At 35.3% G+C, this 25,488-nt stretch overlaps 2 protein-coding genes and 1 long non-coding RNA gene across 8 annotated transcripts in view; 1 reads left to right on the top strand and 2 right to left on the bottom strand.

The window, feature by feature from the left end:
• CTNNA3 (catenin alpha 3) overlaps positions 1–25,488 on the bottom strand; it is a 1,864,976-nt gene that overhangs the window by 1,076,446 nt on the left and 763,042 nt on the right. The gene's annotated exons all lie outside the window — the stretch shown is intronic.
• LRRTM3 (leucine rich repeat transmembrane neuronal 3) overlaps positions 1–25,488 on the top strand; it is a 202,599-nt gene that overhangs the window by 46,935 nt on the left and 130,176 nt on the right. The window lies entirely within an intron of this gene.
• On the bottom strand, positions 20,776–25,367 carry LOC145537927 (uncharacterized). Its single transcript, XR_014076507.1, has 2 exons — positions 23,639–25,367; positions 20,776–21,198 (listed from the first exon to the last, which is right to left on the bottom strand). It is a non-coding gene; the product is annotated as an uncharacterized LOC145537927 (long non-coding RNA).

Below are 25,488 nucleotides of genomic sequence, written 5' to 3'. Positions count from 1 at the left end.
CCATGGACAGAGAAGCCTGGTAGGCTGCAGTCTGTGGAGTCATAAAAGAGTCAGACACGGCTTAGCAACTGAACAACAATAATAAACAAACAAACAAATTGCTGCATCTGGCTAGATGAATTAACAATGGTACATTTTCCTCAGCACTTAGGGATTTCAACCACTATTTGCATCCCCACCCTCCGCACACCTTTGATCCTTACACACAAAAAATACAACCATATGTGAGGCAGAACTGTGAGCACAATTCTTTAAAAATCACATTCCCAGACAAAATGAGAACTGATTTTTTAAACATTATTAAGATAATAAATGGAAAATCTAAGAAGGAAGTCTTAAGAATATTTTGAGGTCAACCATAAGGTAAGATGAATGTGCCAGTGATAAAAAAATAATCTCTTTAGTAAATTTGAGTTATCATTAATTTCATGCAATGCTTTCAAAGAGTACTACTTAAGAAATATTAAATATAATATGTCTGGACATATGAAATCCTGATTAATATGAATATACCCCCTTAAAAATTTCAATTCAACAATAACAGTTAATAGATTATTAGAAAGCTGGAAGCTGTTGTATTACCTTGAATAACAATAAAATCTTTGATTTAATGTATTTCAAATTTTAAGAATTCTCTATATTCTTAAATAGATTTTTTAAATAGTTATGGAATTGTTTCCTCTTCTTTATATAAAAGCATATGAAGTTATAGTTATAACTGAGGAAACACCCTGAGCATCAAGTTACCACTTAGAGGCAGTTCTTTGCCCCATGACTACTGAGGCTGAAAAATGCAATCTGTTCCTAGAAACAAATTGCCAATAAAACCCACAGGACTTACTGGAATTATTCAAGATCATAGCACTATCTCCCACTGACATCAAATAAGATTAGTGTGTCACTGGCAATGGATTCTGCTGTAGTTTTTAAAATTTCTATATGTTTACAAAACAAAACCAAGAGACAGACAGATTCTAGATTACAGCATGTAAAGGTTATCTAGGGCTGTTTAAGAGAGTACATATGAACAAATATGATAGATATGATGTATCTAAAAATATATATACATACAAACATATTTATGTTACTTTGACATTAAAGGAAATAAACTTTTTTAAAAAGACCATGAATTTAAGCTCGAGAAAATCCACTTATAGAATACCATATTTTGGGGGGGAAAAAAAAACTGGATATCAATAAAGTTAATAAATCTTAAGGTAAATGGGATAAAAGAGACTGGATCCAGGAGATTCTATGAAACAAAAGGATCATATGGTCAGTACCATGAATAGCATCTAACACAAAAAGTTCCTTAATGCATATTCATATGAAGAATGAATGAATGACTGTGAACTTGAATATATAGCATCATATTGAATCCAAAATGTACACTTTTAATAGTCTAAATATATATGTTTTTATTTTATGAGATGTTTCTTTTAATATAACATCTATTGCTCTGTTTTCTGAAAGCAAAAACAAAAATGCTCATTGCAAAATGCCTTTAACATATCAAGAATTAATGTATTAGTCACTCAGTTGTCTCTAACTCTTTGTGACCCCAGGGACTGTAGCCCACAAGGCTCCTCTGCCATAGAATTCTCCAGGCAAGAATACTGGAGTGGGTTGCCATTTCATTCTCCAGGGAATACTTCCAACCCAGGTACTGAACCTGAGTTGTTCAGTACAGGCAGAATGAATTGCAGGCAAATTCTTTACTGTCTTAGCTATCAGGGAAGCTAAGAATTAATGAGAAATGTAATATAAACATAAAAGCAACAGAAAGATAAAACCACCAACAAATATTTTTGTATCTATGCACAGGTATTATTTATACACATATATTTGGAACCATACAGATGTCAGTTTTATGTGTTCTTTTTATAACTTATTATTACATTATTGGAGAAGGAAATGGCAACTCACTTCAGTATTCTTGCCTGGGAAATTCCACGGACAGAGGAGACTGGTGGGCTACAGTCCAAGAGGCCTCAAAGAGTCGGACGTGACTGAGCAACTGAGCACACATATTACATTATTAGAAATTTTGAAGTCACTAATATCCTTCAAAAATATAAATTTTAATGTCTTCAGATTGTTCCAGGATATGAATTATTGTGCTATTGATGTACATTTGAATAATACATAACATAAAAATACTGGAGGGGGATTTTAAATGGCCTTGTCCATTAAACTTTTGTTCTATATTTGATTGTTTCCTTATAATACATTTCTATATGTAAAAATGCATAGACTTAAATTTAGCATTTTTGATCCATAGTACCACATTGTTTTTCTGATAATTTATAACTACTTTCATCTAGTAGCTGTGAAAGCAATTATTTCATCACACTGGAATGTAGACATTTTAAGATCGCATTTACAGTTTCCTATGTGAATAGGAAACAGCAACACACTTCAGTATTCTTGCCTGGAAAATTCCATGGATAGAGAAGCATGGTGGACTGCAGTCCATGGGGTCACCAAAGAGTTGGACACAACTGAGTACACACACACACACACACACACACACACACACACACACACACAGATCAAAATTGATATAATGCAAATTTTAATGCTGATAGGATTGAACATATTTTTCTATGTTTATTTGCTATTTGTATTTCTTTTTGCATAAGTCTGTCTCACATTATAGGAGGGAAGCTACCTCTTACAACTCGCATAAGGAGATATTCAGTATTTCCTTACCATGAATAACATCATACTGCCTAAATGCTTCTATCAGAAATATCTTTCTGAAACTATATAAAAAGTTCTGAATCTCAAGATTACCACAAAAATATGAGTGAAACAATAGTGATCTACCTCAAAGATAATTGTAATAATTGTGTTCTTCCACAACACAATTATTGCAAAATAATTTGAGACTATAAATGTTTGAAAGACAAAGCTAATTCTATACATATATAAACTTGAAGATATGGTAACAATTTCAAAATCACTGTAACCCATAGTGAATCTCTAGGCCTCTCATGGACAGTCACATCTTTAAACATGCAAACAAGACAGGTACTCTGAGTTACACGAAGTTTAGAAGCCCTGAACTATAACAGGATCAGATGTAGTATTAGATTCAAACAACTACAAAAGTTTATAGTCTGTCAGTATGGCCACTGGGATTTCTTTACAGTTATTCTGTTGTATTTTTGAATTTACACTTTGGTTTTATAACACCATTTCTTAGAAAGACATCCATATATTTTCTGCACACATGAATCGGCTTCTTCTCTGTAAATAGCAAGTATTTAACAGCTATCATTTTCTTCTAAGACACCCATGGTAATATCATTTTTAAGTTCAGTGAGGTAACTGGTGGCCAGAAGCCAACTGGTCTTCCTCGTAGCCAACAAAAGACATATATCCTTGAAAAAAAAAAAAGTCTTCTTTTAGGGCATGTTTTAGCTCCTACTTTCATATAAAATACTAATAATGCCAAGAAAATATATTTCAAAGTGAGAGCAAAAGAAATTTTGAGATGATTATGACCTGAAATATCGCTAAATATAACCAGAAAATATGTCTCAATAATGACAGTATTTTCAGAAATCATCAAGACTTTAGTTTCTCAAAAGCCAAAGTCTGTCCTTTCCTAGACTTCAGGCAGAACTAGTTCAAAAGTTAACATATGATTGCCCAAATAATATTTGAATTAAACCTAAAAGGAAACTCAGAATATAGATATTCATTCTCTGCAAGCTTCCTCTTTCTTCTTGATATTCCTTCATTTTTTCCTTAAGATTACAGAAATGAGATCTCAACCAACTTCAGTGTTCAACTAAGGAGATGTCCTCAACCAAATTAAATAGAAAAATCTTATTTATTAATTATGCCAAGCTTGCCATATTTCTTCTTCCCTTCATGCAAACTTATTTGCATTTCTGGGTATGTGTATTATTTGGTCTCTTTCTAGCCTTTTCCCCCTTTCTGTGATCTTAAGGGGAAAAAATGAAGATTTATCAAATTGGTCTTTAATTACCGGAGACACAGTAAACAGGGAACAGAGTGAAGTAGAAAAAACACAAATTTTAGAATAAGCATAAGACTGTGCTTAAATCCCTGTTTACTCTTTAACATGTGTGGCTTTGTGCCATGTATCTAGCTCCAAGTTCATACAATACAATGAGGTGTATAATTCATTCATATGCTTTATGTGAAGCACCCAGCAGAAGGCTTATAAATAATAAGTAATCAATAAATGGCCACTGCCATCATCCTTCCTGTGCTGGTAAGAGCAGTGTAAGCCACTCACTCTTCACTGAGTTTGCAGGAAAGCCCTGCCAATTGTGAATTGCTAACAAAAATATAACACTGATATAACTGGTTTTCAACAAAGAACCTTGTCATTTCTACTATTCTTATAAATTCACACCAGCCTTTTTTTCTGCACTAGTTCTCATTCTTGGCCAAAGTCTTATATAGATATAGATATATAGATAACTTATGTGTATATATATATGTGTGTGTGTGAAAGTGTATGTGTATATGTGAAAGTGTATGTGTATATATATATATACACACACACACAAGATCAGAGTGTATTCTTTTGTTTTAAAACACTTCAGTGTACTTCAGTATATTTCATTCTGTTAATATTGCATTCATTTCAGAAACTGGAAAATTAAATGCAGTAATGTTTCCCTGTTTAACCCCCATGACTTTTGAAAATTCTCATCTTTTTTCTTGAAGCTATGGTCTTTAATAGTCTTTATAACGTATTGAACTCCACACTCCACTTAATTTTTAAGCTTTTTTAAATGTTGCCACTGCACACCTACTTTTGAATTTGACAATATATCACCAATTTATTGTGGTTTTCAGGTTCCACTTGGATAAACAAAGCTTTATCTCTTCCACAGGATGCTCATTTTCTCCTTCTTAGTTATTTGGCTTCAGAATATAACTCTTTTCCCATATCACATGATTCATTCAAATTTCCTGTAATATACATACTATCTTTAAATAACTTTTATTAATTCTAAAATATTAATTATTTTCCTCCTCTTTTCAATATAATGATATTTTTGGTATATTTGCACTTGGAGAACAGTTAACTTTGGCCTTAAAAGGCCCATCCAAATTGTTACATTACTTCTCTCAGGTGATACAAATTTATTTTATAAATTATACTTCCTGATAAGACATTAACATAAATAAATCCATAATATTAAAAGCTTTACAGAGATACTATTTAAAGTTTCTATAAAATAGAACTTTTAAATACATTTCATATATATAGAAATGTAGGATAAAAAACGGTAACGAAAAATAAACTTGTAGAGATGTCAGTATTAAAAATCATCAACCACAAGCAATTTTCATGTATGTCAAGAAAAAAATATGCCATAATATTTGAAGATCAAGAATAGTTCTTTTTAATTGTTTAAAATAATTTCATAGCTTGTTCATTGAAAAGAATTTTAATAACTTTACAAACAAATGTCAGACATTTCAATTTTCAGTTGAGATGAAAAATAAAGACTATAATGCTTGGATCTTGATGAAAAAAACGGCAATTAGCAGAAAAGTCCATCTACCAGACCTTTCCACATCTTTTTGATATGACACTAACACTGACATTACAATGAGCTCTCATTAATATGGATTAATAAGTGACAAGAACAATCTGAATTAAAATGAAAAATAAAGTGTGCTTGGAAAAGTAAATCTCATAATAACTAAACTTTTGGTAACCAAGCATTTTTTTTTACTTTGTTTTAAAAAAAATCTGCTTTAGTGGCATTCTCATTTTTGATTAGCAGCATATATGTTTTTCAAAGTGCTAAAATGCTCTTATGGAAATTAAATACACTTCAAAATAATTTTGTTAGGCTCTTTAATTGATTACCAACTACTCCTTTATTTATCCATTTTTATTGAGGTATAATTTTCATACAACAAATTACAGACTTAAAGTGTATAGTTTGATAGGTTTGACAATTGCATACACTGGTGTAATTACCACACATAGAAAGATTTTTCCACCAAGGAAGTTATTTTGTGTTTCTCTGTAGTCCATCTCCTCACCTCTGTACCAGACAACCACAGGTTTGTTTCTATCAATATATATTAATTTTGCCTACTTTTGAACTTGATATAAATGGAATTATTCAATGTATTCTTCTGTATTTGGTTTCTTCTGCTCAATACAATTTTAGGCCCAGTCCTGATTCAGAGCATTCAGAGCATTCAGTGCATTCAGACCTAAGCTTGTTTAAGTTGCTACTTTAGATGAATAAAGTAATATAAAGACATACTTAGTAGCAATGTATTTTTTATTGCTGAGTAGTATTCATTTGTATATTCATACACAGCACACTTATTTGTGCATTCCTCTGTTGGTGGGCATTTAGATTGTTTCCAGTTTTTGACTACTATAAATTAAGCCAGAACAGCTAGCAGTACTAGTGTGTAAGTTTTCCTGAAACACAAGTTTTTATTTCTCTTGGATAAATATTTAGTATTGTAATTGCTGGCTTGTAGAGTAGATATATACTTTTCTATTTATTTATTTTACATACATATATATCTATATATATAGAGATATAGATATAGATAGATATATACTGCATTGTGAGGCATGCGGGATCGTAGTTCCCAGACCAAGGATATAACCCATGACCCCTGCATTGGGAGTACAGAGTCTTAACCACAGAACCATCAGGGAAATACCAATACTTTTCTTTTTAAAGAGTCTCCCAAACTGTTTTCCAATGCAATTGTACTCTTTTACATTCCCTCAGTAAAGCATAAGAGTTTCATTGGTTCACATCATCTATAACATTTACTATGTCAGATTTTTAGTTTTGTTTCAATTTAGTTATTCTAGTGGGTATAAAATATATCTCCATATGGTTTTAATATGAATTTACCTGATATTTAGTAACGTTCAGCATCTGTTTATGTGCTTATCAACTATTTGTATATTTTTTCTATTTGTTCAAGACTTTTGCCCATATTTTACTGGGTTATTTTTATTCATATTGAATTTTAAGAGTTCTTTATAATACCTCTTTTTGCTAGGAAAAAACTGATTCCAGCCCAGGTCAACACAAGCTCTGAATCAAGAATAGGCCTAAAATCTGCAGAAGCAATTCTGAAACATGAGACTTTGAATCAAAGGTTCTTGATGAAGAGATGAATAATCTGGTATTTTAGACTCCATTAAGATGTGCCATTTTCTATCTGACCAAAAGGATCATTCTTCAGTTACATTTAAAATCAGCATCCCATCATTTAGAAAAGACTGCTTCAATCTAATCAAATCAGGATGTGATTCTGCAACTGACAACTCACCCAATTACTGATCACTAAGAAGGAGCACTTACAAAATACACAGTTCTCACCATAGCACCTTTTCTAATAAAGGCACTCACATATAATTAGTAGTATTAAGTAGTACTAGAGAGTGTGAACAAATACACACTGGCTTCCTCGCAAAGTATGAAAGCAGAGGACAAAGAGTTTTGAAGAAGTATGTACTTGACTTCACTGTGATTTTACTGATCAGGCTGGCCTCTGAGTCAGCACCTAGTGGTGTAAGTAAAAGAGAAACCAGAAAGGTTTCCCTTTCTGGAGATTTTCTATCAAAGCCTGATACTTTGGCTAGATACTGTGAAGAGAAGTCAAGAATTTGGAACTGATCTGTCTTTGATTTCTCTTTGGACTATCTAACATTCTAAATCTATGACTGTCAAGCACAAAGTATTTGGCTTAACAGTTTGTGTATAACCTTTAAGGATTAACAGTGGCTTTGTGCCAGAGCATCCGCAAGATTGTCTGGTTCTCCATCTAATCAGTCAAGGTCACAGTCTTCTTGCTAAATCCTGTCTCCCTGTTCTCTGCTGTTTCCTCCATTTAGTAGCCATCTCTTCCTGTTGCTCTAAGTTAATACACAATACTTCACTTCTTTAATCAAAACTGCTCATAGCAAAATATATAAGCTCACTTACTCTAAAGTGTAAATGAAGGACCAATAACTGTTCAACATGAGTTAAACTTGACTCTTTCCTACCCACTTACCCTCTTTCATTTTCCTGTGTGTTGAACAAGTCAGTAAAAGCAGTTAGTCCACAAAAATTTGTTGAGTACTTATCTGTTAGGTACTAGTGATGTTATAGTGAATAAAACAAACATGATACTTGCCATTGTAAGAGTTAAAGCCAGATAGGGAAGACCTTAAAAAATATTTACAAACAGCTAATTAAAAATTATAAGCATGTCTAACATGGCAACATAAAGAACATGGTGTTAGAAAGCATATAAATGTAATGGGCCCTTGATTTATGGGATCAAGGGAGGCTTCCCTGTAAACAAAAACATTTCAGTTGAGATCTGAACTTAAGGAAATTAGTAAGGCAGAGAAAGGAGAGAAGAACATCTCAGAGAACAGCATGTGTCAAACATCCTTCAAGCTCTGGAATCCATAGGACTACTTTCCATTTTCCTCATTACAACTTTTATTCCTGCCCTCATCCATCACCTTCTACATAGATTACTGCAATAACCTCATTACCAGTATGCCCTATAAAATGTTGAAAGAGTTCTTCATGTAACATTGCTGTAATGATGTCATCCCTTATTTAAAAATCTACAATGACCTTCCTAAAGAAAAATGGTGAAATTTCAAGTTTTGCATTTTTAGCCCTCTTCAATCTGGACTAAACTTACTTCTCATTAGTTTTCTATCAGACTTATCCATTCACTGTTTACTCAAAACAATTTCATACTCTGGACTGAGTGCCTTTGTTCTCATTATTCACTTCATCCAAAAAAAGTCTTTGAATTTTATGTTGAAGAAGGTTTATTGGCAAGATGTATAAGGAATCACTGGCCTCTTAGTAGAAAACATGCCTCTCTCTCTATATATATATATATTTTTTTTTTTTTTTCTAACAGTGGTTATTTTCTAAATAACTAAACATGGGTTTATCATTTGGTTACGGAAATATATCAAAATTGAAATTTCTAGTATGGAAAAATTTATTGGGTATTTCATATGAATTTCAATACAATTTCTGTCTAAATATTTCCATGAGCATTAGCTAATGGTTGGTAGTTCCATTGTCTAAAACAAATGACCTAATATAAATCAGTAGGAGACTATATTAAGGGATTGAGATGGCAAAATTTGTTTTAAAAGTTCTAAACTGTATATGATATATATGATCTTGTGATAAGACCCAGAGCCTGACCTTAGCAACAAAATTTTAGAAACTCTAGAAGTGGCCCAGATTCAGAGCTCTCAGAAAGAAGAATACCCAGCTGTTTATTGCCATGTGTAGAATAGAGAATAAGAAGAACATTAGCATCCCTATCTAAAGGACTTCCAAATGTGTTCTAAATTTTTTTAAATAAACAGGGCCTTGTTAAAAGGCCTTGTAAAAACAAAAGAACACTTAAATCAGCTATGCACCATTGTTAGATAAGGAGTTACTGTTTTGTTTATGACAGAGAGGAAATGCTTTTACATAACAAAGGGAAAGGAAACACGATTTTCTCTCTGAGATGGATGGGTAGGTGCCTCGCAAATCCTATGCTTTAAGCTGTCACTGATTTAAGATAAGTCATACTTGCCTCATATATGTCTAGATCACTTACATTTTAATTTGGAAATGACACGAAATAGCTCATAAATTTCAGAATTCTTGCTTAACATATATGGAACCAACATTTTTTAGGAAAAATAACACATAGTCAAACTTTTATTCCTAAGTATAGAGAAACCAAAAAGAAAAACTGTATCTAGAAATCCAAACTGTTATGTACCATCATGAGTGACTTGAAGTATATGCACATGCTCTTAATGTCATTTCTGAAAATATGATGCTAGAGAATTAAGACAATGGGGAGCTGCTTCCAATGGCTACAGAGTTTCAGTTTTAAAAGATGAATAAATTCTAGAGATTTGCTATACAACATTGTGCCCATAGTTAACAATACTGTACTGTGCACCTGAAAATGTGTTAAGAGGATAGATTTCATGTTAAGTGTCCTACCATAATCTTAAAAACAAGACAGGGGCAGGGCTGAAAGAAACCCCAAATAGCAAATAAAGTTTTTGTAATTCAGAAAGTTTCAGTGAATATATTTACTAAACATGTCACATATTTCATCAAGGATTTTTAATTGAATAAAAAGTACCATGAAAACACACATGGTTCTAAAGTATTTCCTACCCTGAATTATTATGAAATATATTTATGTGAAGTATACAAAGCCAGTCATTTGAAGGAAATCTTTATTGAATCTTGCCGATAAAGTGATGAGCCCCTTCATAAAATATCCTCTCTTCACATACCTATTTTTTAAATATGACTTTGAGAACTCAGTCATTCTAAGTGAGAGAATTATATATTTATTGACTAGAGCGGTACTCTGTTGGATTTTAGTTTGTTCACAGTATTAGAACACAGCTACAGAATTTTTCCCCATTCACGTATTTTAATAAATAAATAATATAAGAGTTTCCAACAGGAAGATTCTAAATCACAGAAGCAGAAAAGTCTATGTCCAGAGTCCAGACTTATGTGGTAATTTGCTGGTTTGTGTAATGGCCCTACTGAATTCTGACCCTGATACCTGGAAGAGTTAGTTAACTATTCTTTGCCTCAGCTGCTACATCAGTAAAATGAGGAGTAAACAGCACGTATGGCATAGACTTTGGGGAGGGGAATGAATAAGATGATGTAGGTAAAACGCATATGCTGAGTGCTCAATAAACATTTGCTCCACTGTATTTCATCATCACAGAACTCCAGAATTTTCAAAGTTTTTCAGATTTTACAAAATTTTCTTTTGTGGAGAGAAAGCCCTTTGAAATGGTCCTGTAATTTCCTAGATTTTTAGACTTAAAAAAAACAACAACTTTGGTTTTGTTTTGGTTTGCCTCTTTGCTTTCTTGATGCAGTGATGGAACAGCAGGTGGTTAACTATTAGGTTTTTTATGTTTTCATGTTCAAAAGGAAAGGAAAACAAAATCATGTCTTAGTAATAGAGACATTTCTCTTTTAAAGTTTGGAGAGGTCTAGTAACTTGTAAGGTACCAGATATATTTCCTGATCATTAGGCAAATCCGTTAATATTTCATTTCTAAACCAGGGAAGCAGACAGAAGTTAGGGATAAATGTCAAGAGGATGACTGTCCACTGATGGTCAGTAACCAGCATTTCCTTCACTCCACCAACGAAGTCAACTGCTGAATTAGAGGCCACTATGTTCCTTGTCTAGTCTCCGAAGCCAGGTGTACCATAAAGAAGAGAAAACAATGGTTTTAGGGAGCCAAACACAAGAATAAGCGAAACACTTTCTGTCTGCTTGCTCTGTTAGCTGAGAATTGCATAGGTAGCCACTTCTGGCTCCACAGAGGAAAGAGAAGTCCAGCATTGCCATAGCTGTCACTAGTCTTTCCATTTCCCAAGCTGAAATCAGAATTGAATGGAAACCAAAACTATTGAGACCTTTCTACCCACCTGTGACTAAACGAGTCCAGTGAATAGCAAAAAGGCAGATGGCCCTGAAGTTAATGAGAATCTCATAAGGCCACAATTCTATTGAAATAAGATTTTGCTACCTCAGTTTTCTAAAGTTGAACCAACTGATCCCTCCAACATTTTCTCCCAAGATGTGACTAGTTAATCTCATCAGGGTCCATTATTAGAAGACACCTATCTAGTCCAAGGGTACCCAAGATAATCTCAAATCCTGTAATGGTCTGGATTTGCTCTGATTCCTTGTAGACCAGAACTCTTTTCTTAGATATTGATCACCTCAAGCATCAATAGCTTTTCTAGCAGTTTATTCCTAAATCAATAGCCTGCCTACAATAAGTCCTAAGGATGAATTATCACATTTGTAGCTATTTTCCTTATCCCCTCATTTATATTTGTAAGCATTGTTCTGGTTAGACCACCTCCTACTTTAAAATTTCATCAACTCACTCAGCCATCACTCACCCTGTATTCTCCATTCTTTTCTTGGATTTTAAGTCCTTTCGAATTGCCACTGACCATATGAATTACCCTCCCCTGCTTCCATTTCTGTCTTTCTTGGCAGCTTGACCTCAATTTATTTCTCCTCCCCCTCATTTACAGCATATCTCCATTGCTCTTCTGGCCAACCTCCATAGCACATTATTTTCTCCCTACTGTAGCTAAATCTAAATCTGCAGCTGTTTTAATATGGGATCTATGGTTCATTTTTGGTAGAATATTGCACATCCTGAATGACAATAATGCCCGATGCTACTACAAAATTATGCAAGACTCCAGATGGATGGAACCTATTAACTTACTGTAAACTAATGCATTATGGTGGAGAAGGCAATGGCACCCTACTCTGGTACTCTTGCCTGGAAAATCCCATGGATGGAGGAGCCTGGTAGGCTACAGTCCATGGGGTCGCTAAGAGTCGGACACGACTGAGCGACTTCACTTTCACTTTTCCCTTTCATGCACTGGAGAAGGAAATGGCAACCCACTCCAGTATTCTTGCCTGGAGAATCCCAGGGATGGCGGAGCCTGGTGGGCTGCTGTCTATGGGGTCGCACAGAGTCGGACACGACTGAAGCGACTTAGCAGCAGCAATGCATTATGGATGGGGCATGACACTTAACTGCAATATACAGTACCTGTACTGGGAAACTCCAGGTACCTTCAACCACTTAACAAGTCAGGACATTGCATCACTTTCCTGCTGCTGCAGTGCTCTATAATTTTACCACTTACTTGCTTCCAGAGTAGCATCAAAAGAACAAAGAGAAGATGAAATCTTCACAAAGTTCCCAAAGGTTGCCAATTTGGCTTGACTATCTGTTCATTTTTCTAGGTTATGGGATTGTTCTTGGTGACTTTTGACAACATGAGAATGCTCCCCTCTACCTTTAATGATGATATGAGGGGCTCCATACTACCAGATACATGAAAACTCAGTGGAAAGGGTAAGCTGACCAATATATTAGGGTAAACCAAATCTTGAGATAAACACATTTGCATTCTGGCAGCTTGCAGAGCAGGGTTATTTGAAAGAGCGGCATTAAAGAGAATGAGCTCTGTTAAGGGCAGCCAAGAGCTAGATTTTGCTAGCTAAGCATTTTAAAGTAAAACAGAGGCAAATGGAAGCATTATTTTATACTGGAAAAAAAAAAAAAGAAACAGGATTTAGAGTAAAAAGGAATTACTTTCAAATATCAGCACTGTCCTTCACTAATTGAGTGATTCAAACTAGTTACTTGACCTCTCTGGATCTGTTTCCTCACCTGTAACCAGGGATAATATTTGGTTACATGCTTTTTGAGAAGATAATTTGATGGAAAGCACCTAGGATGATATCTAACTTACAGCAGTCACTTCAACTTTTAAGGGTGGCAGGCGAACATAATTATATAGGGGTTGGCAGGAAAAAGTATAAAATGTCTTAGGAATGAAAGAGTAAGTGCTGAAGTTAGGCAAAAGCAATTAAAATAGCAAAAAGAAATTTTGTTCACCTTGCAAGTTTAAAAATATAAAAATAAAAGATCAATGAGCTGACAAGATCAGATGGCAAAAGACAAGCTAAGTAAGATAAGCTAAGAGAGACAGGAAAAGGTGAGAGAAAAGGGAAAGTAGCAAGTAGATTAAAATGTCAAAAGACAGGTATAAATGGAGCCTTGCCTTTCCAATAAGGTATTTTGAGGACATTAGGGACTGTGAGAAAAAGGTGAAGTCCTTCAGCTGACCTCGGTAGGAAGAGAGACAGGGAGAAAGCATAAGACCCCAGGGAGACAATGCAAGCTACATCTTAAACAGTCTGTCTGCAGAGGCTTCCAGTTTTGATGGTGTCCTTGGCTCAGGCAGCGCTAAAGGAAGTGTACTAATGAGCAGAAGGGCACGGTCGGTGTTGAGAGCAGCGACTGCCGAGCTTACTGGTCAGGCAGAGGTTTTTCATTTCATAAATCAATTACTATCTGCTATATTGATTTCACAAAGTCAGCAGGATTTAAAAATTTAATGAACAAAATATTTTTTTATTATTTTTGAAAACACTGCAGTGTCTACAGCTTAGCACATTTGGCAGAAAGACAGATGGAGACTTTGGTCATTCCATCCTAGCCTTCCCTCCCGTGTTCCTCATCTCAGCATCAGCAAAGAATCTGGAGCTGGCATAATACCCCGGTGTGTTATGCTAATAATCTCTCTCTCTGGTATCTGGAGCAGGGGCAGCCTCAACTAATGTGTCTGTGTTAAGGTACTGTTGACTTTCGTATGGGTGCCCAGGCCTCTCCAGATGGAGCAAACAAGGGAAGGAATGAGAAACCTACCTGATGAAGGAAATGCATTTGTGATTAAGTAGGTATGGGACTGTTCTTCCAAACCATAGTAACATCTAAACGGGAGTTTTTAATGAGCCATTTCTTTTGGAAAACACCAAAAATGGGAAAATTGCTGAGGGGTCCATTCTGCCAGTCAACCCCAGGTCTAGTGCCAAGAGCAGCAGTTCAAGCATCAGGGATAGTTTACCTTTTTACCATAGCAAAAGAAAATTTTCTCTGCATATGATTTTCAGGAAAAATGCAACAGGAGAAAATAAATAAACTGTGGGCCATTCATAGTAGTATGTTAGTATAAAATAAGCTACTTAGTCACGTACTAATTTCAGAAATATTCATACCAAAACAATATATCTTCTTAATAAAAAACAAAACTTGGTTTCAATTAACCTATTTACAAATTTCAGTAAAAACTCCTTGCTTCTTGTGGAAACTTTAGAAAACACCACGATTACACCTAGAAGGAGAGAATCTTTCTTTGTGAGTCTTCACATCAGACACATAATATTGTTTACTCAGTGACACTAAATATAGGTAATTTTATGATATCCTTTTATATATTTTTCCTAAATAAAATACTGTCTTTTCTGATAACAGTTGGCATTTGAAGATTGTATGTCACTTTTTTTCCTTAAAATATTCTGTGTATTGGCTGCTGCACTGGCTTTTAATTAACTCAGCTTTATTTATGAGAGCATACTTCCTTTAACTTTTCCCATGAGCTCTGAGAAATACCTCTGTGAAAATTTCCTATACTTATTAGTCCTCCCAAGATGCTGTTAGGAAATAGAACCTATAATACTAGAGAAATGTGATTTGAATTTACAAAGGTGTGTAGTGAGAATATTGATCCCCCCCCACGCTCCCCACCTCCCACTGTCCCTGTGCATTCTGGGATCTCTGTGGTTGACATATGGTCTAGCACACACATACATGCCAAAACTAAAAAATCCTCAGAGGTCTTAGTGCCTTTGTATAAACAGACAAGAGAAAATGGGTTGAAATTCCAAATGGTCTATTCAGTGGAAAGAGAGAATGCCTGATGTTTCAAATAACCAGAGATGTGCACTGATACAGAGGGAGGTGAAAGAGAAGCACCTCCATCCATAATTCTGTCTAAAGCACTAGGAACAATGGTGGTACACAGGTAAGACTGCTTCAACCTTACCAAGGGAAGATTTCAGGGTACCAGGACTAGAAAACAAGGATCACACTTTTTTCTTTCTTTAGTTAAAAAAAAAACAGTGTCCAAAGAAAAAGAGGTTTGAATTCTATTCTAGGTCTTCTATTATCAAGATTCATAAACTTAAGCAGGTTGTTTCATCATAGATAATAAGAAAATATGAATTCTAGAATAGAGCATCCCTAGACAATTCTTAGGCCAATACTTGTGATTTTATTAAGACTGTTTCATCTCATTAAGGGAATACTGCTACATTCTCCCTTCTCCAAGAAGTAGCACTGTGTTACAATGAATCTACAGATCTGTGCTTGACAGAGTTGACATTATCTCTTTATGAATGAAGTGCAAGTGGAAAGGAGTTATTAATAAAAAAAAATAAACTCTTATAAAGTAATAGTTTGTCCCCTTTATAGAGAATTTCAAGTATCTCAGAGTAATGTGTTCTTTTAATATTCCTGAATTCTGTTGCATGTATGAGTGAAGTTGCATGTGAAGTTGCATACACACACACACATATATTGGGGGTGATTATTTAGATATTTTGGACAAACCTCACCTAACATACATGTTAGTTAATTGTCATCAAAATCAGTTCCTGGAATAATAAGAATAATGCCATAAAAGATCTAATTTTAAAACAAATTACACCTAAAATGAATATAGTGCTGTATGTCAATTATACAGCAATAAAAATTATAGTCAGTATTTTTAGTCTAGTTAGGATCAAGGTGATAGTTGCATTCTTCATCTAAAAACTATGGCATTCATGAATTAAAAAGAAAAAAGTAATATCACTATTCTTAAACATATAATAATAAATGAGAACAAAGTATATTACAATTTAATTTATATATTAGAGATTTCCACTTTCTACCTACTCACTCACTAATAAGTTAATGTTTATGTTTTGATAAATGAAGAAAAAACTTGCCAAAAAATAAATTCTGGTAAAATTTTACTGTTAAAGTTTACTACCTTTAAAAAATGTACTATTCTTGGGTTACAAAATAATTACTGTTAAAAATAATAGCTAACATTTAGGTGCTTGCTATGTCCTAGACTCTGTGCTAAGCCCTTTGCATGCATGATGTCATTTAATTCTTAAACAATCCTGAAGGCTAGACACTATTATTACCTCAATTTTATAGCAGATGGTAACTGAGGCTTAAAGAAGCTAAATATCTTCCCCAATACCATGGACAAATGGCAGTATTAAGTCTCATCTCTTTATCATTAGAGACTGAGTTCTCAAGCATTATTCTACCAGCAAATATTTACCAAGCACCTAGCACATGCCAGGTATTATTCTAGGTTTTATCCACTACCAAAACTACTTTTTTAGATCAAGATAACATCCTGACCAGAAATGAATATATTTCAGAGAGTCACAACATTCTTTCAGAATGTGGTTTCATTTATTAGGATAGAGAAACAAAAACTCCAAAAGATAGTTGATCAACTTGACAGAGGAACACCAAGAAAACAGCAAATATTATTCTAAACATGTAAATACTATAGAGTGATAAATGCGGAACAAAAAGGAAGGTCAGAAGACAAGGGGTTAATTTGTTCTTGCATGGAGATGACAGATGAAATTGACCAAATGTAAATATGAGAGAAAAGGAGATAACTAAGATAACTCTGGGATTCCCGGGTGACTCAGCAGTAAAGAACACGCCTGCCAATAAAAGAGATGCAAGAGACATGGGTTCGATCTCTGGGTCAGGAAGATCCCTTGGAGGAAGACATGGCAACCCACTCCAGTAGTCTTGCCTAAAGAATTCCATAGACAGAGGAGCCTGGCAAGCAGCAGTCCACGGGGTCGCAAAGAGTCTAACATGACTGAGCAACTGAGCATAGCACATAGCAAAGATAACTCTAAGGAAACAAAATCTGTTTCTCAGGAAGTCATTTTGGTCTCACAAACAAAATAATGCAATGAAGCTAGGTTTAAAAATAATAATACACTGCTATATAAACTTGATCTTCAAATTATTTCTCAATGAATTAATGATTCTTTTTCATATTGCTAGAGTACACTGCAAGTATGGCCTATAAATGTTTAACTTATTAATTATTCACCTCCTTTATGGTCCTTTTCTTGTTCCAATACTTAAGTGACTTAAGAAAATGTGCTACAAATAAAGGAAATGAAAATGTAAGTTATTTTTGGTAAGTTTTCTTTTACCCCCCACAGAACTAACAAATAAACAAATCAGATAAAGGCATATCACACAAAATATTACCACTTATTACTGATACATTTTTCTTGCTTTGTTTTGCTTTTTCAGTACAATAGGGACATTAATGCAAAGTCAGAGAGATAGTACCTGCCTAGATCTCACCTTTATTTACTATAGATGTTTGATATACTCTTTGCTTACTGCACTTGAGCTAAAATTGTTCAACTTCCACAAACATACAGAGCCCATCCCATCTTATTTTCTTTGCCTCAAATTTTCCTTTGTCTAGAGTATCTTTTCTAAATATCCTCCTCATGGATGCATTCCTCAAGACTCACATCATCCATTACTTCATCAGAGAGGACTTGTCTAACCACCTTTATCAGTCATGGGTGGGTAGGGAATAAAAAATGTGATCTTCAGTATAATTAACAGAGGGACTTTGTTATAGTAATATAACTTGATTTATTATTATATTAGGGAATAAAGATATAGTGTAATACTCAGGCACTACAGGAGTCAGGGAGGAGTGGTTACCACCCCTAGGGCAGAAAGAGTAAGGGAAGGAGCAGTTCCTAAAACTCAGAGCATGAAAACATATGAAGAGGGTCACTCAACAAGAACACAGCCTGAGATAGAGGAAAACACTCCCTCCCCATCAGTGGGAACCTGGCAAGGAAGATTCAGGTGTTTATATACCCAGCCCTCACCATTGTCCAGTTCTCAAATCTTCTGTCAAAGGTTCCCACTGGTCAAACACAACCAGAGGCCAATGGCAAGGGAGCCCAGGCCAGAAAGATCAGCCTCCTAAAGTATAAAGCAGTGTGGAGAAGAGCAAAGAGCACATCAGGAGGGCTACATGGAGAATATCCAGCATTACATCCAATCTGGTTGCCACTGGCACTCTCTGCCACATCACATTCTTTTAATTTTTTGACTGTACATATAACTCTGATATTTTCTTCTTAATTTGTGCATGTATTTAACTATAAACTCCAGGTTTTTCTGTCTTGTTCATCAGTATATCCCAGAGACTAAATTAATGCTTGTATATATTTAGGCTCTCAATAATGTCTCATGAATTAATTAGATTAGCAAGACTTCTATGATTTAAAAAAAATTACTTGGAAAAATCTAATTGTTAATAAGGAAATATGCTGTAGTTTATAGGCAAATAGTACAGGATATCTCATTTCACCTAACAAGAATTTTGGAGTGAATTATTCATAGTCAGGGCTTCCCAGTTTGCTCTAGTGGTAAAAAAACTCGCCTGCCAAAGCAGGAGACATAAGAGACGTGGGTTCAATCCCTAGATCACAAAGATCCCCTGGAGGAGGGCATGGCAACCCACTCCAGTATTCTTACCTGGAGAATCCCATGGACAGAGGAGCCTGGTGGGCTTCAACCATAGCATCGCAAAGAGTCGGACAAAACTGAAAAGACTCAGCACACATGCATGCCATTCATAGGCAACTATAACAGGCTTACAAACCCACAACTATCAAGTTGTCCCCTTTGATTTACCACATCTATCAAATGGAGACAGATCATGCCACATGTCAGAATTAACATGGAGGTTAAGTGACACATAATCATATATTTCCTTATCCATTCATCCATTCAACAAATATCTATTGAACTATGGCACTATATTTGGCACTGGGGATACAGCAGTGAACCAGCTAGCCAAATTTCCTAGGCAGGATTCATTAAAAGCTGAAACATTTGAAGGAAGTAAGGAGAAGAAACCAAGCAAATTTCCAGAAGAGTGATCTGAACAGAAAGAATAGCCAGGGTAAAAGCCCTGGCATGGTGTCTGAAGCAGAGTGGGCAGGTTGTCAGAGGTGGAAACAAGGCAGAACTGATAACGAAGGGAAGCAGTATGTGGTGAAGAGTCTGCTTTTCCTTTTAACAAGATGGGTGATCACAAAGTGACACGTGACATAATCTAATTCACACTTTAGCAAGAGAACAGGGCAGAATTAGAGACCTGGTTATGAGAGAATGGCATTAATTCAAGAGATAGATGTGAGAAGTGGTCAGACTCTCTGGATCTATGTTTGAAGGCAGAGGTGAAATGATTTCCTGATGATAGAATGTGAGGCTGAAGAGTAAGATAAGGAGCCAAGGGTAATGCTCAGGTTTTGGTCTAGCCAAATGAAGATGCTCATCAAAAGTTTCCTGTTTGTTTGTTTGATTTGTTTGTTTTCCATTTGACTCTGAGGGAAAAAAAAAGATTTATTCAGTTATTTTTCACTTCTTTGCTATGAAAATTCACTCAAGTTATCATTGTTTCATTGCCATGAATCACTGAGGAATTGTGTGTTTCTACAACTTTGCAAAGTTACCTTGGGAACATCATTTTATTTTTTCCACTCAAAGACAAATTGCTACACTTTAAATTTAGAATAATGAACATAGGGTAAGACTTTAGCAAAATAGATGTTTCAAAACTACTTCATTTCTGTGATTTTTGGTTCATGATAACTAAATTTGGTTGTTTTGGAAAAAGAATTTTGATCCAGATTTAAGCAGTGAGTTTATTATTTTTTTTCCATCAAATATTTATACAATGAACTACAGGTACATGCTACTACATAAACCCTGAAAAAAATCATGCTACATCAAAGCCAGTGATGAAGAGCCACACTGTGATTTAATTTATATGAATTTTCCAGAAAAAGCAAATCAACAGAAATATAGGTTGTTGCCCAGGGCTGGATTGGGGGTAAAAAGTAACAGCCAACCATTGCCAAGGCTCCTCTTTTGGATAATGAAAAGCTGCTAAAATTCAGTTACGGATGGATAATTGAATATGCTAAATGCTACTGAGGACTGTACAGCATGTTAAAGTTCAATAAAGTGGGTGGAAAAGAGATTCAGAAATTTCCTCATATTCTAATTCCATTTTATGCAAAGCACCAAGAGATGCAGAACAGCATGTTTATGAAAACTCATTTGATCCGTTTTAAGATAACACTTGCAACATATTTACTAATTAAGACAACCAACACTTTTACTTTGTTTATTTTTTTTGTGGCATTTATTCCCAGGCCATAAATTTTTGTTTCTTCTGGGATATCTTTTTCTTCTGGGCAATCTCCTATTCTGGTTTAGGAACAATCTGTTCTTTTCCAGTAAGGATTATCTCATGTGTGGAAAGGAGAGCCCACGTATGGGTTGATTTGACCATGAGCTCAGTAAGCCCTGCACCACATCTTGGGGGCTTTGTTCACCCAGATGTGCTTAATGATCAGAGAGAGAATCTACATCTAAGCCTTTAAGTTTAGCATTACTCTCCACGTTCATTTTTGAGCATGTGCAGTAAAAATTCAGTACTCTTTTTGGGCCACCAACCCTGCGTCTAGCCCCACTGTTTGGCGTGGGTACACCTACCAATTCCACCACTGTAATGACAGAATGGCACATATTGCTTCCTTAAAGTGACATCCTTCAGATTGTTGTTCAGTAGCTAAATCCTGTCTGACTCCTTGTGACCCCATGGACTGCAGCATGCCAGGTTTCCTGTCTTTCATCCCTATCTCCCAGAGTTTCCTCAAACTCATGTCCGTTGAGTTGATGATACCATCCAACATCTCATTCTTTGTCACCCACTTCTCCTCCTGTTCTCAATCTTTCTCAGCATCTGGGTCTTTGCCAATGAGTTGGCTCTTTGAATCACATGGCCAAAGTATTGGAGCGTCAGCTTCAGCATCAGTCCTTCCAGTGAATATTCAGGGTTTATTTCCTTTGGGATTGCCTGGTTTGATCTCCTTGCTGTCCAAGGGACTCAAGAGTATTCTCCAGCAACACAGTCAAAAGCATCAATTCTTCGGCGCATAGCCTTTTTTATGGTCCAATCACACATCCATACACGACTATTGGAAAAACCATAGCTTTGACTATTTAGAGACCTTTGCAGTCAAATGATGTCTCTGCTTTTTAATACACTGTAAGTTTGTCAGTGTTTTTCTTCCAAGGAGCAAGCATCTTTTAATTTCAGATACTTGATGGTTTTTCAGATATGTATACCTTTAATGGCCTAGGTGGTTTCATGTGTATTCTTAAACTGAACATGCAGATTTTAATCTCTTGATTTGCATGATTTTGTGGGGTTTTCTGGGTCAAGTAAATAATGCACCATTTTTAGAGGTCACCTCAGCCTGCTTATCAGAAAAGGTAAGCAGTGACTTTAAAATTTAATTTTTTTCAATAGATTAATCTTTTGTATGTAGAAGGTTTTGAAAACTCAGGTTTTCACATTAATCAAATTGTCTTTTTAACAAATAGTTCCATCATCTCAAATAGGGGTTACCAAATTATAAAGAATCAGAATACAGTGATGCATAAATGGCACTGAAACATTATTTAATATAATTTAGGTTTTTAACCAATAATTCACTGTGCTTTATTTAGAGCAGTAGAGCCAACGAAGTATAGTGAAGGAACACAAGTTTGAAAGCAGAAGCTAAATTCAAATTTCCAGATCCCTGCTAACTTCCTAGCATCATGAACTTGGATCAGGTTTCCTAATTCTTAGTCTAAGTATCTTCATTTACGTAAAAATTATCCTCCAAATAATTCATCCTCTAAGGTCATTGAGAAGATTATATTCAAGTTTTTGTTTATTTGGATTCAGATCATATGAAATTTACTAATTTAACATAGATCAGGAATGTGATAGGAACCCATCAGAACAACATCTGAGCCAACACAATGACTTTCTTGCTATTACACAGATAGTTATCTAAAACTAAAGCTTATATCTTCTATTTCTACTCTGCAAACTCAGTCATTCTTACTAAATTTGAAAGCTCTGAACTCTGGATATTGTGTGTCTTTTCTCCAGTGGTCAGTGTGACAATTTTGTTCTGAAGATAAACATATTTTCAGACTAGCATACAGTATTTTATAGTATGGTGAAGAAGTTAATATTTTCATTATGATTTACCATGTTATAGCAGTCCTTCTGATTGCCAAAAACTATCAGTTCATGTTTAAAATCCTTCAAAATATTCTGCAGTTCTATTAAGTCTCCTCTCAATATTAGAAGCTAAAGCAAGGCCACAGTAAAAGAAAAAGGAGACAAGTAAAATTTGGTTTTCCTTCTTGAACTCTATTCTCAATAGCAACACTTACAATGGATGGCTAATAATAAACCTCTACTGAAACTGGAAGATTGCTGGGAGAAATATCAATATTCTCAGATATGCAGATGACATCACCCTAATGGCAGAAAGTGAAGAACTAAAGAGCCTCTTGATGAAAGTGAAAGAAGAGAGTGAAAAAGCTGGCTTAAAACTCAACATTCCGAAAACTAAGATCACGGCATCCGGTCCCATTACTTCATGGCAAATAGATGGGGAAACAATGGAAACAGTGAGAGGCTTTATTTTGAGGGACTCCAAAATCACTGCAGATAGTGACATAAGCCATGAAATTAAAAGACGCTTGCCCCTTGGAAGAAAAGCTATGACAAACCTAGACAGCATATTAAAAAGCAGAGACACTACTTCGCCAACAAAGGTCCATCTAGTCAAGGCTATGGTTTTTCCAGTAGTCATGCATGGATGTGAGAGTTGGACTATTAAGAAAGCTGAGTGCCGAAGAATCGATGCTTTCGAACTGTGGTGTTGAAGACTCTTGACAGTCCCTTGGACTGTGAGGAGTTCCAACCAGTCCATCCTAAAGGAGATCAGTCCTGGGTGTTCATTGGTATGACTGATGCTTAAGCTGAAGCTCCAATACTTTGGCCACCTGATACAAAGAACTGACTCAGTGGAAAAGACCTTATGCTGGGCAAGATTGAAGGCAGGAGGAGAAGGGGACAACAGAGAATGAGAAGGTTGGATGGCATCACCGACTCAATGGACAGGAGTTTGAGCAAGCTCCGGGAGCTGGTGATGGACAGAAAATCCTGGCATGCTGCAGTCCATGGGGTCCCACAGAGTCAGACACAACTGAGCGACTGAACTGAACTGCACTGAAACTCTTCTGCCTTCTCCCTTGCCAGTACTTTCCTACCCAACACGTAGGCTTAAACAACCATGTTCACCTCTTCACTGTGACCACCCATTGCTGGCTCAACTCCCTCCCTCTTTATTTCCTTACAAATCCCTGAGGTTTGGTCTTCAGTTCTGTTTCACTTAAAAAAAAAAAAAAAAAATCCCTGTCTAACCTCTCTGTCAGTCTCATCACCCCCTTGTGGGAGTCAAAAGTGTTTCCTACCTTCCCCAAATTTCTTGGGCATTTTATCTGTTTCACTTTTTAATGGCTCTTGTCTAGCAGCTAGAAATGAAGAATTAGGTAGAGGTTTGGATTAAAAACTTTTTGAAGGTGATGCCAAGATCTTACTTCTCTTTTCTCTCCCATTGGATCTGACAGAGGGCCCACTACAAGCTTGATACTTAACTCTTGAGTTAATCAACTGTTATTTCAGAATACAGCATTAAACCTCTCACATTATTAATACATAACAACTTATTCCCTTAAGTCCACAGAAACAAGCATTGTGGCAGAGGCATATCAAATATGAAGATCACTGTTTCAAAAACTTGCTTTTTGGTTATATTTATTGCATGTAACAGAGTCAAACTAACTTAACAGCTAAATTTGTTTTCATTTCATTTATGTAATAAAATGTATACTGCAGATTTATACTACAGTTATATGTCATGTATGCTTTTGTCATATACATTTAGCTTGATACATGCATCACCTCAAATGCCATTTTAGCTGACATACAAGAGATCAGTACATATGTTGAACAAGACTTGTGTATACAAATGTGAGTAGCTTATGTAATACAACAGATAATTTGTACAGAATAAGGCTATTTTTGTTAAATTTAAAAGAATTTACATCTAGATTGGTTTTTAAATGAGTTCTTTTTAGAAAATTCATTACCATGGCACAGGATTTTCATATTTGGCACTGGTCTGAGCCATTCTAAGAAATAGAGTTGAGTCTTTCTGTTACCTGTTAGAAAGTAAAATCTCAAAGAGAAGAAATTACATTTTTATTTTTTAATTGTTCCACAATTTAGCATAGTGTCTGGCCCTTAATATGTGCTCAATAAACACTTGTGGAACTAAATTTTAAAAATAAAAATAATCATTTCAATATCTTGGTTTATACACACATTTTTAGGAACATGTATGTTATTCAAAGAAAGACACACCAATAATCCTAACACAAAATAGATTACTCCAGGAAGCCCATTTCAAATGAGATGGGTTAACAAAGTCTCAATTTTCTATAAGTCTGCATTACAAGATTATGAGTAGACAGTGTTGAGCTACTGTCTGATTCTTTCTGTTGTTCAGCTGAATCTGTTTCATGAAGCAAGTCAGGTTTTCTTCCCTAGTAAAAAGTAAGTGGAGCTGTTGAGTTCCACAATCTCCCAACCTTCAGGACAGCCATCCAACACCTACAATGCTGAGGCCAGGCAAGGGAACTCAGAAAATGTGGACTTACTCTTTAAAGCCACTACCATTCTGAACAACTCCATCCTTCTTTCCATTTAAATAAGACAGATGCCCAGAGCTTTAACCCACCCGTTACTTCATGATTTCAAGAAAAAAAGAATAAATTGTACAGTTGTTGAAAATATCTTCTGCCTGGAATTTCTAGTCACCAAACTACTCTAGAATTCTAGAGAAGTTTCACATGGATTGTTCCTAGATTATTTGTACACGGAGACTTAGAGAAAAATAAATACTTAGAAATCATCTACTTCTAGTATAATACCTGCATTTATCATTCAAGATAATTGAGGAACAGAAAGACTACATGTT

The sequence above is a fragment of the Giraffa tippelskirchi genome, chromosome 2, assembly GCF_054371585.1.
Source record: "Giraffa tippelskirchi isolate mGirTip1 chromosome 2, T2T-mGirTip1v1.2.pri, whole genome shotgun sequence".
Lineage (NCBI taxonomy): Eukaryota > Metazoa > Chordata > Mammalia > Artiodactyla > Giraffidae > Giraffa > Giraffa tippelskirchi.
The sequence above is the reverse complement of the archived record's forward strand: the minus strand, read 5'-3'. Positions and strand labels throughout refer to the sequence as shown.